Genomic DNA, 11,684 nt, shown 5'->3' with positions numbered 1-11,684 from the left:
TTGATGTCTGAGAGTGTAACACTGCGCCGAGCGCTTGAGTCATGGAGCAGAGCTGTGCTGAGATCACACTTGACACGATTTGCAGCCTCTGAGGCATAAATCAGTGTGCATGTGTAATGTTCCTCACCCTTAACCCGGCTGACATGAAAATACTGCACTGCTCCGGGCTCCCCACAAGTGCAGCGCAAGCAAACAAGGCCCAGAACAGACAAATGTCAATCATGAGAGACAAGGGAGAAGAAAACCAGAGGCATGGAAAAGTCAGAGCTCATCAGAGCCCCAGAGACAGGCGTTCCTTGCACAGTTTGGACAGCCGTGGCCTCAGTGCTCTCCTGGAGACAGGACAAGAATTGGGTGGACTTTTGCCTTCATGCAGAGCTTCCATCCATCTCCTGTCACCCCAGAGCACACAGGAGCAGCAGATCCCAGGCTGAGCTCGGAGAAAACCCAGCCCAAACCTGTTCAGGTGCTGGGAAGAGAGGTACCTGTGCAGCCAGCCAGGAGGAGAAACCCTGACCCTTGAAACTGGACACCATTCATTGCTGCCTTTGCCTTTCACAGCAGATGGAGGAGGGTGTGTTTGAAAGAGAAAAATACATTACTGAGCAGTATAAATGAATAAATGATCAGGATATACCAAAAGATGCAAAAAACCCTCAAAACCCACCCATATCCTGGGGAAAGAACAGAAACTTGGTTACATGCCTGAGGTCACTGAAGAGGGAGAGCTCTCTCTTGAAGGCCCTGGTGCAAGATGAGCTTGGAAATGTGGCCTAGGGGCCAGACAACAAACTGAAATGTCATTTGTAATTAAAACTTTCAGGTATTGAATGTGGAGACAAATAAACGACAGATTTGGAGAAAAAACTTAAAAGATTCAACCCCCAAGTTTTAGCATTTTGATGGATAATGACACACACAGCAACATAAATGCTCTGAGCTCAAATTAATTATGTTAAAATAATAGGTAATTTGTCTCTGTGTTGAGAACATATAATTATGATGATTTTTTTTCAGATGTTTTAAAATAATGTCATTTCCATTCATAATGCAGGGTAGGGATTTTGCTGCTCAGTGTATTTGCTGTTTATACAATATTTTCAATGTCATTGCTTTCCTGTACAATAAATAAAGCCAAAACAATCAGTTAGTACCCTAAGATATTCCTTACTGCTGTAGGAACTGTAAAATAACTCAATATGAAAATGTTATTCACTGCAATGGCACATTGACAACTGTGATTAAGCCTCAAACGAATGCTGGAACAAAATGGAAATGTATTTTTTGTTGAGTTGTTTAATTCTTCACTGTCAGGACGCAGACCCAAATCCACCCAGGGGAAATGTCAGGCGTTTATGGGGTTAAATGTGCCTCAGTGCCTTTCCCCCCATGGAAAATGTGCAGTTGGGATAGAAAAGTAAGGGATGTAATTTCAGGGCAGAATTCAGCTTCCTGCACCTCTTACCTCTTTGCATTCCTCTCTCAATTTTTCTTTTTTCCAAAATGCAAATTGGCTGCTCTCATATGAGCAAAGTTTGAAAACAAACTCACATGATGATGATGATGATGAATATGTCACACTGAAAATGAACTCCTTAATTTATGGAATAGATTTCATCACTTTTTGTATAAATATAAAAACACGGTAAAACTCCACTGGGATGAACATGATAACAAATAAATGCTGGATCTAAGGCTGTACAGCTCCAGTCTCACATTTAGTCATTTTTATGATTATATTTGGGTTAAAAATGGAAAGCAACACCAGCAGAGGGACTCCCTTGATACTCCGTGGAGCTCCCTGGCAGGGCATAGAGGTAATTTTATTCTGGAAGCTTTTGAATGCTTTACAAGTAATAGGAACCAAGTGGGAAAAGCATATTCCATATTTTAGTTCTGACATCCTCATAGAAAAGGATATAGGAAAAAAAAGTATTAAAGATTCAAAATAGTTGCCTGTGATTCAGTACCTAAAGGCTCGGTGGTGTTTTTCAGAATTCCCTTGGGATGTGTAAATGTTTCGGAGCTGGGAGTACCCACGGGAGCTGGAGCCACTTTTGCCACTTCATCAAACTAACGAGCCTTTGAGTGATGCTGTTCCCAGGTTCAGCTCTTCCGGGGGGAGAAGGAGAAAACCAAACTGAAATTTAGACAGAATGGAATTCCTAAGAGCTGGGACAACCAGGATTTATTAATCCATGCACTCCCCAGCTTACAAAAAATAATCTTCTGCCTTCAGTTTTGCTCTATAAATCTTGCCCTCCTTCACGAGGTCTGTGCTTCCAGAAGGCTGCAGCACTCTGGGACAAGCAGAGCCTGTCAATGGGGCACAGAAATGCCTTTTTGGGGTCAGAGGCAGGCACAGAAATGCCTTTTTGGGGTCAGAGACAGGCACAGAAACGCCTTTTTGGGGTCAGAGGCAGGCACAGAAATGCCTTTTTGGGGTCAGAGGCAGGCACAGAAACACCTTTTTGGGGTCAGAGGGAGGCACAGAAACACCTTTTTGGGGTCAGAGGGAGGCACAGAAATGCCTTTTTGGGGTCAGAGGGAGGCACAGAAATGCCTTTTTGGGGTCAGAGGCAGGCACAGAAACGCCTTTTTGGGGTCAGAGGCAGGCACAGAAATGCCTTTTTGGGGTCAGAGGCAGGCACAGAAACGCCTTTTTGGGGTCAGAGGCAGGCACAGAAATGCCTTTTTGGGGTCAGAGACACAGCGGGTGTTTCACTGGCCAGGGACAGGAGGACTTCTCATTTCTTGCCTGTTAGAGCAACCTTCTCCAGCTTCTACCTGACAGGATTCCCTCAGCTGAATGAACTGCTGGTAGATAAAAAGAGAATTTTGTACTCCATAATTATCCATCAGTTAGTAAATACCACGTCCCACAGCACTGGAGCTACGGGAAGGAAAGTGCTGCTCTGAGTTTAGTGGGATTATCCAGGTGTGCAGGAGTTGAATCTCTATTTATGCTACTCTAGATGACATTTGATAATGTTAGAATGATGAACAAAGTACAGGAGACCCTTTCTTTGTGTGCAGATTTTAATTCACTCAGATGTGGCACAGAGAACTTCTTCATCAGAAATTAATTTGAGCTTTGCTGTTGTACAGAGCATCCTGGGATATTCCAGCTAAAAAATCTGATTTACTGGTCCTTAGTTAGCAGGTATTTAGCTTAATAATAATAATAATAATAATAATAATAATAATAATAATAATAATAGATTTTGGGTTGGTATCACAACTCAATGCTGCTGTTCATGAACTCTGTGTCACCTACTGCAAAAAAAAAAAAAATCCTTCTGAAAAAAATGCTTCTGCTTTGTGTTCGTGTCACAAGATATTGGTACTTGACTTTTTCAGGCACTGAAAAGAGCATGAAAAGGGTAACAAAGATGAGAGGGTTTGCTCTTAGAATAATGTCTGCACGCAGAAATGACAGCCAGGGAAATACTATCTGAACTTCAACTGCTGCTCATTGTCAATTTACAATTAAATCTTTATCAGGCTAATATTCCCCGTGGTCAGATGTGTTTGCTTTCCAGGAATCCTGTAAAAATTCATTCATCTGTGAATTTCAGAGAACGTGGCAGGGTATTCATGGAGAGCAGATCTTAAATGTGCATTGAAAACTTCACCATCAAATCTATTCGGTGAAGAGGCAGAAACAGAAGAGCATCTTTCTGGAGAAGGCAGAATATCAAATAAATAACAGATATTTTCTCCTAAAGCACTACAAAATAAAATGAATCTCCACAAGCTATTTTTCTATAGTGGAAAAAATATTTTTTCCATGATAATCTTGGAAATAGGTCAAAATGCAGCGTCTGTTGGATACAGAAAATGATTAACCCCGATGTGCTGAGTGACCCACCTGAGAGATCTTCCAGTAACGGTAAAACCGTGCTGAAAACGAACCTTCCACAACTAACACCTCCTCCCACAGCAAACTGAGCCCCTGCTTCTGGTAATTTTTCACGATTTACTGGAAAGCACAGAGAAAAAGAAAAACGGACGGATATTTTCAGTGTTTTCAGTGGAAAACGGACGGGAAGCGTTATGCAGGGCATCTTAGCTTGTCGCGTAGGAGCGGCGGAGCTGGGGATGCGCAGGAGGAGCGCTCGAGGCTTCCTCCGGGCGCGGTGTCCAGGAGAGGGTGCTCTTTGGTCGGATTTGGCGTTTTTTCCTCCTTCTCCCGAACCCCTGATCCGGCTGAGGAGACTTGGAAATCTCCTTCCACACGTTGTTTTATTTTAGGCTCATTAGGATGAAATCCCGTTTTAAATAGCACAGCCTAGCGCTGAGAACTTCGGTGCCAGCATAAATTCTTGCTCAGCTGTGTTGAGCAGAAGACCAAAGAAGTTTCAATTCCAGAGGTCCTTTGTGTCTCCTGCCTGGCTGTTACCTGGCTCCTGTGACAGAAAAGTGATTTCAGCCAACAGAGTTCTGGTCCCTGGGGTCTTCAGAAAATCCTCGGGAAAATGAGAGGCACATCCTGCAAGGACATTCCTGGGAGTGCTCACAAAGGGAAGAAATATCTCAGCAAAACAAAGAAATGAACCCTCCTTGCACACCAGGCTTAGCAATTGTTCCATTTAAAATAACCCGAGTGTCATTATCTAGTGAACACCTCGCCCTCCTCGCAGGGGAGTGTTTGGGAAGGGAGGAGAGGGGAGCTGGCAGTGCCAGGCTGGAGCAAACCTCCTCCTGTGCTCCAGCTGCCATTCCAGGTCCTTCCTGGACATTCCCACCACCCGGGCCAGCCCTGGAAACGCTCCCTGCCCCGCTGGATTTTGTGAGGTTGCTGGCTGAGTTTGGGTGGCAGGGCTGGGAACACCCGGAGCCGGCTGGACCCTTCTGCTTCCGAGGGAATTCTCACGCTGCTCGGCAGGGATGGACAAACCGGGGTCAGTGACACACATCAGCTCCTGATATCCTGTGACAGCCCCCCCAGAACGGCTCCTCGGGAGGGCAGGGCCCTCGCCAGGTCTGGCTGCACCTTCCAGCAGCGGGGGAAGGAGATCTGTCCCCTCCTGGGGGTCACACTGAGGGTTTGGGGCACCTCGGGGATCTAATGGGAGCCAGCATCTCTTTGTGGAGGGTTTGTATTGAAATTCCCAAGGAACCTGAGCCCTCCAGCTGTTTCACAGAATCATCCTGGCTGGAAAAGCCTCCCAGACCATCCTGTCTGATCCCTACCTGGCCACCAGCCCAGGGAGAAGTGAGCAGCCTTTTCTGGGATTTCTGGCACAAACCAGCTTTGTGTGGGTTCCCATCACCAATATCTCATTTTCCACTCCACGGCCCTGGCCTTGTCTGTGTTCTGGATGCTGCAGCTGCTCTGAGTGCGGGTAAAACAAAAGGTTTTAATTAAAAGTGACATTGCTGCACCTTGTGCTGCCTGTGACAGTCCTGGTGGAAGGTACCTGAGAAGTGTGGAAGCCACTGTAAGGTCCTGTGTGCATCCCAGCGTCCACGAGCTTCCCAAGCTGGCAAGTAAAAACATCCCCTGAATTTTTTTTAATGGAAAATATTTTTTTTCTGACTAAAATCATCCTGCAAAGCATACAAACAAGTATCTGGAACACTAGTTTTGGCCAAAATCTGAAGGGAAAAAAGGTCATTCAGAGCTCTTAAAGCTCTCAGCAGACAAGGACATTGTCCATCAGTTCCCAGCTTTTCAGGGGAAAAGGAAACAGGTTCACAGATGTAACTTTTCCAATTAAAAATCAATTTTTGCCAGAAAGCCGCTCTGATTAGTTTTAATGAGAGGTAAGCAATCGTAAATGACATCCTGTGTCTACAAATTATGCGTTTGGGTTCAGAGCTGCCCTGCAGCCTCCACTTAACACCACAAGGACCTGGATCAGCCTCGTGTTTTGTACCACGGTGACATTTCAAGGATTCGCAGGAGCCGGATTTCTGCAGGGCACTGCCCATTAACCCCGCCTGGCAGGGCAGGGAATTCTCAATTACTCCGTGCCACGTGCCCTCTCCCCATCTGCATTTCCATTTACAGCTTGGCTTTTCTGCTCTAGAAGAATTAAAATACTTACCGGGAGCCAGGGCGCGGGGTGCGCCTGTGTCCTGTCGTGTGCCAGCAGCTGGGGCTTTGCTGTGCAGAAGGGGACTTGGGGACCCGGCAGTCTTTCACCTGAGTACTTTAGGGGCTTAATTAGCCCCTAATTTCCTAATGTGTGTCGGAGATGAAGCTTAAACGCTCCTAAATTGTGGGGAAGAAAGCCCGGCTTAAAACGACGTTTTCTCCACAACTCACTTTTGGCACTCAGCCAACAAAAAAAGTTCTATTCCCAATTACATTGTTTCTAATTGTGAATATAATTGTGAGTGCATAAACCAAGCTGTTGAGGCGTGCATTTAATTCTCAAACGTGAACTCATATTTTTACCAACGTCTTCCAGGGAAAAGTCAAGCAGCAAAGAGTTTCCCACTGATAAGAAACTGCAAAACTACCATATCTTCCATTTTTCTGGTAATGATCACTTTTGTTTGCTGCTCCTCAAAAAGTGACCACATTCAGAGTAGAAAAACCAAACCAACAATTATTTAATAAACACAAATGATTTGAAAATATTCTGGAGAAGTCTGGAGTGATTGACTTTGTTTGGTGTCCCTGATTTGCCAGCTGGAGGGGGAGTGCTGGGCACAGCGGTGAGGGGACAAGGGCTGGCCAGGGACAGGACAGGGCACTGGCCTGTGGCCACAGCCAGTGCCAACATTTGTACATTTTTATATGTTTTCTGCTCTTCATTGTACAGGCAGAGCCAGAATGATAATCCCAGCCTGCAGGAGTTTCCAGCTCCTGTAGGATCAAGCTCTGGCTGATCAAATCCTGTATGATCAAACCCACCGAATTTCCTTTCACAACTTTGCTCCTTTTTTTATTTTTTTTTTGTTTAATTGAACATTCACCTGCCAAAAGTTCTCTGAACCCACGATTCTCCCCTGCCACCAAATCCCACAAGTTTGGGAAGTGCTGTAATTGGGAGGGCACACAAGGGAAATTCCAGACACTTGTCAATTCTTAACCCGAACCCATTGAGTGTGCAGTGACAGCTGTGATTCCTGCACTGTTCCGAGGTCCCTCTGAATCTCTGGGATGAACAGCACAGGACAAAGCTCAGGATGAGCAGCCAAACGAAGCAGCTGCTCAAAGCAGCAGCAAACCCCAGCAGGGCTGACCATCACCGGGTCCCACCTCCTGCCTTGTGCTGATCCAGGGGCACTCGGTGGCACCAGGAGGATCCAGGGCTGCCCTGGGCAAGGTGCTGAGCACAGACAGGCTAAAAACCCTGTCTGCTAAAAGCCCTGCAAGGCAGCTGTGAGATGGCAAAGCCCAGCCCACAGGGACGTGCAGAGCAGGGGAGGAAGCAGGAATCAGCACGGCAGTTCAGCCTGACACGAGTTCTGATCTGCTGAGGAGCTGAATGGATTCAGGCTACGCTTGATAAGCTTATCTTGAAGTAAGACAGAAGCTGGGCTGCTGGAATTCCTACTGTTGCTCTGTCATTATACAGCTGAAAGTCAGGAACTGTCAAATGACATGAATAATATCTGTCCATATTTAATCCAGCGAGCTGCTGACAATTGCCTCTCACCCTTCCCCTCGGTGCACGAGCTCCACCAAAGGGTTTGGAGCGATCACACTGAATTTAGGCAAATCTGTAGCTGCAGAACCACGCTCCAGATAAGAACCTCACTGTGTCTAAAATGGAGAAAAAAGAGGAGATAGCGGCAAGCACAAGAAACTACGGAGATAATTCTTCCTGGACCACAGCAAGGAGAAATGTTGGAGATTGTGCTGACACTGGTGACGTTACAAATGCTACAGGGCTGAGGATAATGCAGAGTAGACTTTTTTCCCCCCTCCCCATTTCAAAACAATCACATTCTATCTTCTTATAAGATACGAGGAAGATTGTTATCTCGCATAATGAAAAGCAAATGACAGGCAGATAAACTTAGGAGCTGTTTCTAAAGCCTTGTACAGTATTCTCCATGGTACACAGATAAGGAAATCACATAATTGAAATGGCTACAAACAGCATTAAAAAGGCACAGAAGAGGAAAATGAGGAGATCAAATGCAGAAGGCAGACAAATTTTAGATTACTGACAGAGGCATTTGGGCAAGGCACTCCGCTCCTCGTGGGAGCTGAGCTCCTGCAGGCACGTGGAGCCTCAACTCCCAGCCCCACTGCCCTCCTTCAGGGACCCCTGTCCTCACCCATCCCAGGGACCCCGAGGTGTGACACTTTGGCTCCTGGAACGACCCCCAGCTTTACCTTTTCTTCACCACTCTTTGCCCTCTGGTGTCTTCGAAGATGTCTTGGTGCTTCTTCTGAAAGTGGAAGGCTCCAGCTGCTGCTCATTGTTCTCTGCAGAAATGGGAAAAATTCAAGCCCTTTCCTATCCGAGCAAACAGCAAAGTGTTTTCTGAACTCTCTCAAGCACAGAAATACCATGGAAATGTTTTCAAGTGGAGGTAGAATAACAGCAGAGGAGTTTCTGCTCTGAGGCAGATTTAAATGGAAACCTCATTGTTAATGTGAGATTTCCTGGATGTCCCAGACCCCCCAGACCTCAGCCAGGGGCCCCTGTCGTGTGCTCCAGTGCAGCATCTCCCAGGAACTGGAATTCAGGTCACACTGGAAGTCCTTACACTGCAATAATCTTCCCTAATTAGAGGAGGAAAAAAGAACTCGGCTGGACAAATGAGCTAAAATCGGGAGGATCTTGAACAAACATCTCAGGCATTAATCATTTATAGAGAAAGAAGAAGAAAATCATCAAAATAATTGAGCAATTGCAGACAAATGTCACAATGCCTTGTATTGCCAAAATCTCATCACTGGAAATGTATACGTCTGATTTCCAGGTTTATTAATGAAACAAAAAGGCATCTACAACAGATAAATAATACATCATATGGAATTCACACAGTCTATTTATAATAGAGATCAGTGACACCTATCAACTCACATTAAATCACATCATGCAGATTTTGCCTCGTCTGCACATTGTCAATCTCTGCTTCCTCTTTCCCTGCCGTGGTGACAAAAAAGTAACTTGAAAAGAGTTGTCTCAAAAATCCCTGCAAGAGCCTTTAAAAGAACAGCAAAACTCGGGCGGATTCGTGGCTGGGAAGGTGCTGGCTCGCCCCACAGTTTGCCCAGCTCTGAGGGCACAGCAGGGGCTTGGCTCACAGACTGGGAAGTCAGGGTCACACCAAGAATCGAGGGCATGGGATGAGTCAGTGCAGGTCTGGGAGCAGAACTGGGCTATCAGCCTTCTGAGCTGCAAAGCTGAATTGTCCTCCATCCCTGACCTGGGCCCTGATGAAAGAAAAAAACATGGAATGAAGTGGGTTTTGAAAAAGAAGTTTGAGTTTTTACAAGCATCACCATTAAAACATAACGTGGGCTTAGAAACATCCTTCAAAAACAACATAAATAAGTTATTTTGCAGAAGAATTATTTACCATGAGAGGAGATAGAAGTTTATAAACCAGTTCAGAGATCTGTGGGGGAAACGTTCTCATTGACATCATCAGAAGTGGGGGCTGAGGAGGCTGAACCCCCTGGATTTTGCATGCAGCTTTTAAAATATAATTAGTGATCTAACATCAACAGACGTCACTGGCTGTGGTAATGTCTGTGGCAAATAAATAACAGTGGAACACAATAAAACTCCCTGTAATGTACTCCGCTGCAATATTGATGGCAGCATATGGCAAACATCTGACAGCTGTTAAACAGATGTGGCAATTAGCAAACCTTCTGGTCATGCTGGTGAGATTATTATGCAACACGTTCTCCAGGAGAATCCTGTGACTTCCTCCTCTGGCAGCTCTGCACGTGGGCACTGCTGCTCTGAGCTCCCAGCCAGGCTCACTCCTCTCTCCTAACCCCAATTTTTTGTTGAGTTGCTGCCTCATAGAAGGTTTAGAGAAATCCCGAATTTAAACAAGAACAATATCAATTCAGCAGTGGAGCAGATACTTCAATTATAATAGCTAATGGACAAATTGAGAGATAAAAAGACTTTTCTATCATGTTGAAATTCAATGAACAGTTTTCAATTAGGCTCTAAGTATAAAAGGGGAAAAAAGGAAGATACTTTTCCTTGATGTTAACATTGCAGGAGAAGATGAGAGTAACTTCACTTTTTCATTATACAGAAGAGGTGCATATAATGATGCATATTTAAATTATAAATCAGGTCACTATCTGCCAAATGAAAGCAATATCAATTAGAGCTGGGGTGGATCAGGCTTTAAAACTCCTTATATTTAATGACAAAAGTATGACTGTTACCCTCACCCAGCCAACAAAGGGATAATTTAAGGCAGTAAGAAATCAAAGAGTGATGTCACAAAAATAAGCCCTCGCAGCTTTTTGGATGGGATTATTATAATTAATAGACTTCCAATGATTTTTTAAAATATTTTTTTTTTTGCAGGTTATGGGCTTTCACAAAAGCATTTATTGCAGGCATAAAATATATAAAGCTCTAAAGAGTGGGTTTGAGTAAGGTTGACTTGAGGGTCCTTAGCCTTTCTACTCCAGTAATTCCTGTAAAATCAGAGTTTCATTTATAGGCTCAATTTATAACGTTGAATTTATGCCAGTTCATCTGATATCAATCATGATAATAGCATGATCTATTGTATGTCACTTGTGCTAATGCAAATTAAATATCATTACATTACAAAAAAGCCTTATGTTAAAATAACACGGAGTGTGTAACTTGAACCAAAAAAAAATTAAGGATGAATTAGCAATTTGGGCTGATCATATGTGCAGATAATAAACACAAACCCTTGCGTATTGTATATATAAAATTCTATAGATGCTGAAAAAAGGAAAGCTAAGCAAAAAATAAAATAGATTAAGGTTTGTGTAGCAAGATTAACACTGATTTTCCCTCTTCATTGTAGTTAAGGTCAAGGAGTGAGCAGTTTATTATCTTCCTTTTAACCACTGTGGTTTTGAACCTCCGGCTTTGACACAGGAGTCCTGGGAATCAGCTTTTAAAAATCTTCAGATTTGCAAATGTCGTGGTTTGAATCCCCCTATGTCTTTATAAATGACAGCCTCACACCCTCATCATGGTGGCTGTGCAATTGGGTATAAAACTCTCCAATTCAGGGCAGCTGCAATGATAAGTACAGCCAGGGAAGATAGTCCTGAGATTAAAGTGCAACCAATGATTTTGTTGAAAATTGTTAAAAATTGGTTCATTTTGGTTCTCGCTGCAGTCCATGTCCTCTCTCCCCTGCTGAAGTGGCAGGACACCCTGTCTGGATTAGGTAGGAGGCATTTCCGTGCGTAATTGCAATTTTCAGCGTAAAATTCGGGAATACCTGTGACACTTGTGCAGATCTTCATGCTGTAGATTGTCCTGCAGTTTTAGGCAGAATGAGCATTTATCAGCTGTGTCTCCTGAGCGTTGCACACCATTTACACAGGTCAAAAGCCAGTAAAAACCAGTGGCTGCTCTGCAGTTTCTTCTCGAGGTGTGAGCTCTTCTGTGAGCTCTGCTGGCCGTGGGGGTCCTGCAGCTCCTGTCACGTTTTTGGTTCCAGATCAGACATTTTCTTTTGGCTGTTCCCTGTGCTGTGGTGGGCAGAGCTGGGGGCTCTCTGTGCTGAGGCCAGGCTCCTGT

This window comes from Vidua chalybeata, chromosome 17, assembly GCF_026979565.1.
Source record: "Vidua chalybeata isolate OUT-0048 chromosome 17, bVidCha1 merged haplotype, whole genome shotgun sequence".
Taxonomy (NCBI): Eukaryota; Metazoa; Chordata; class Aves; order Passeriformes; family Viduidae; genus Vidua; species Vidua chalybeata.
This window is presented reverse-complemented; position numbering follows the sequence as displayed.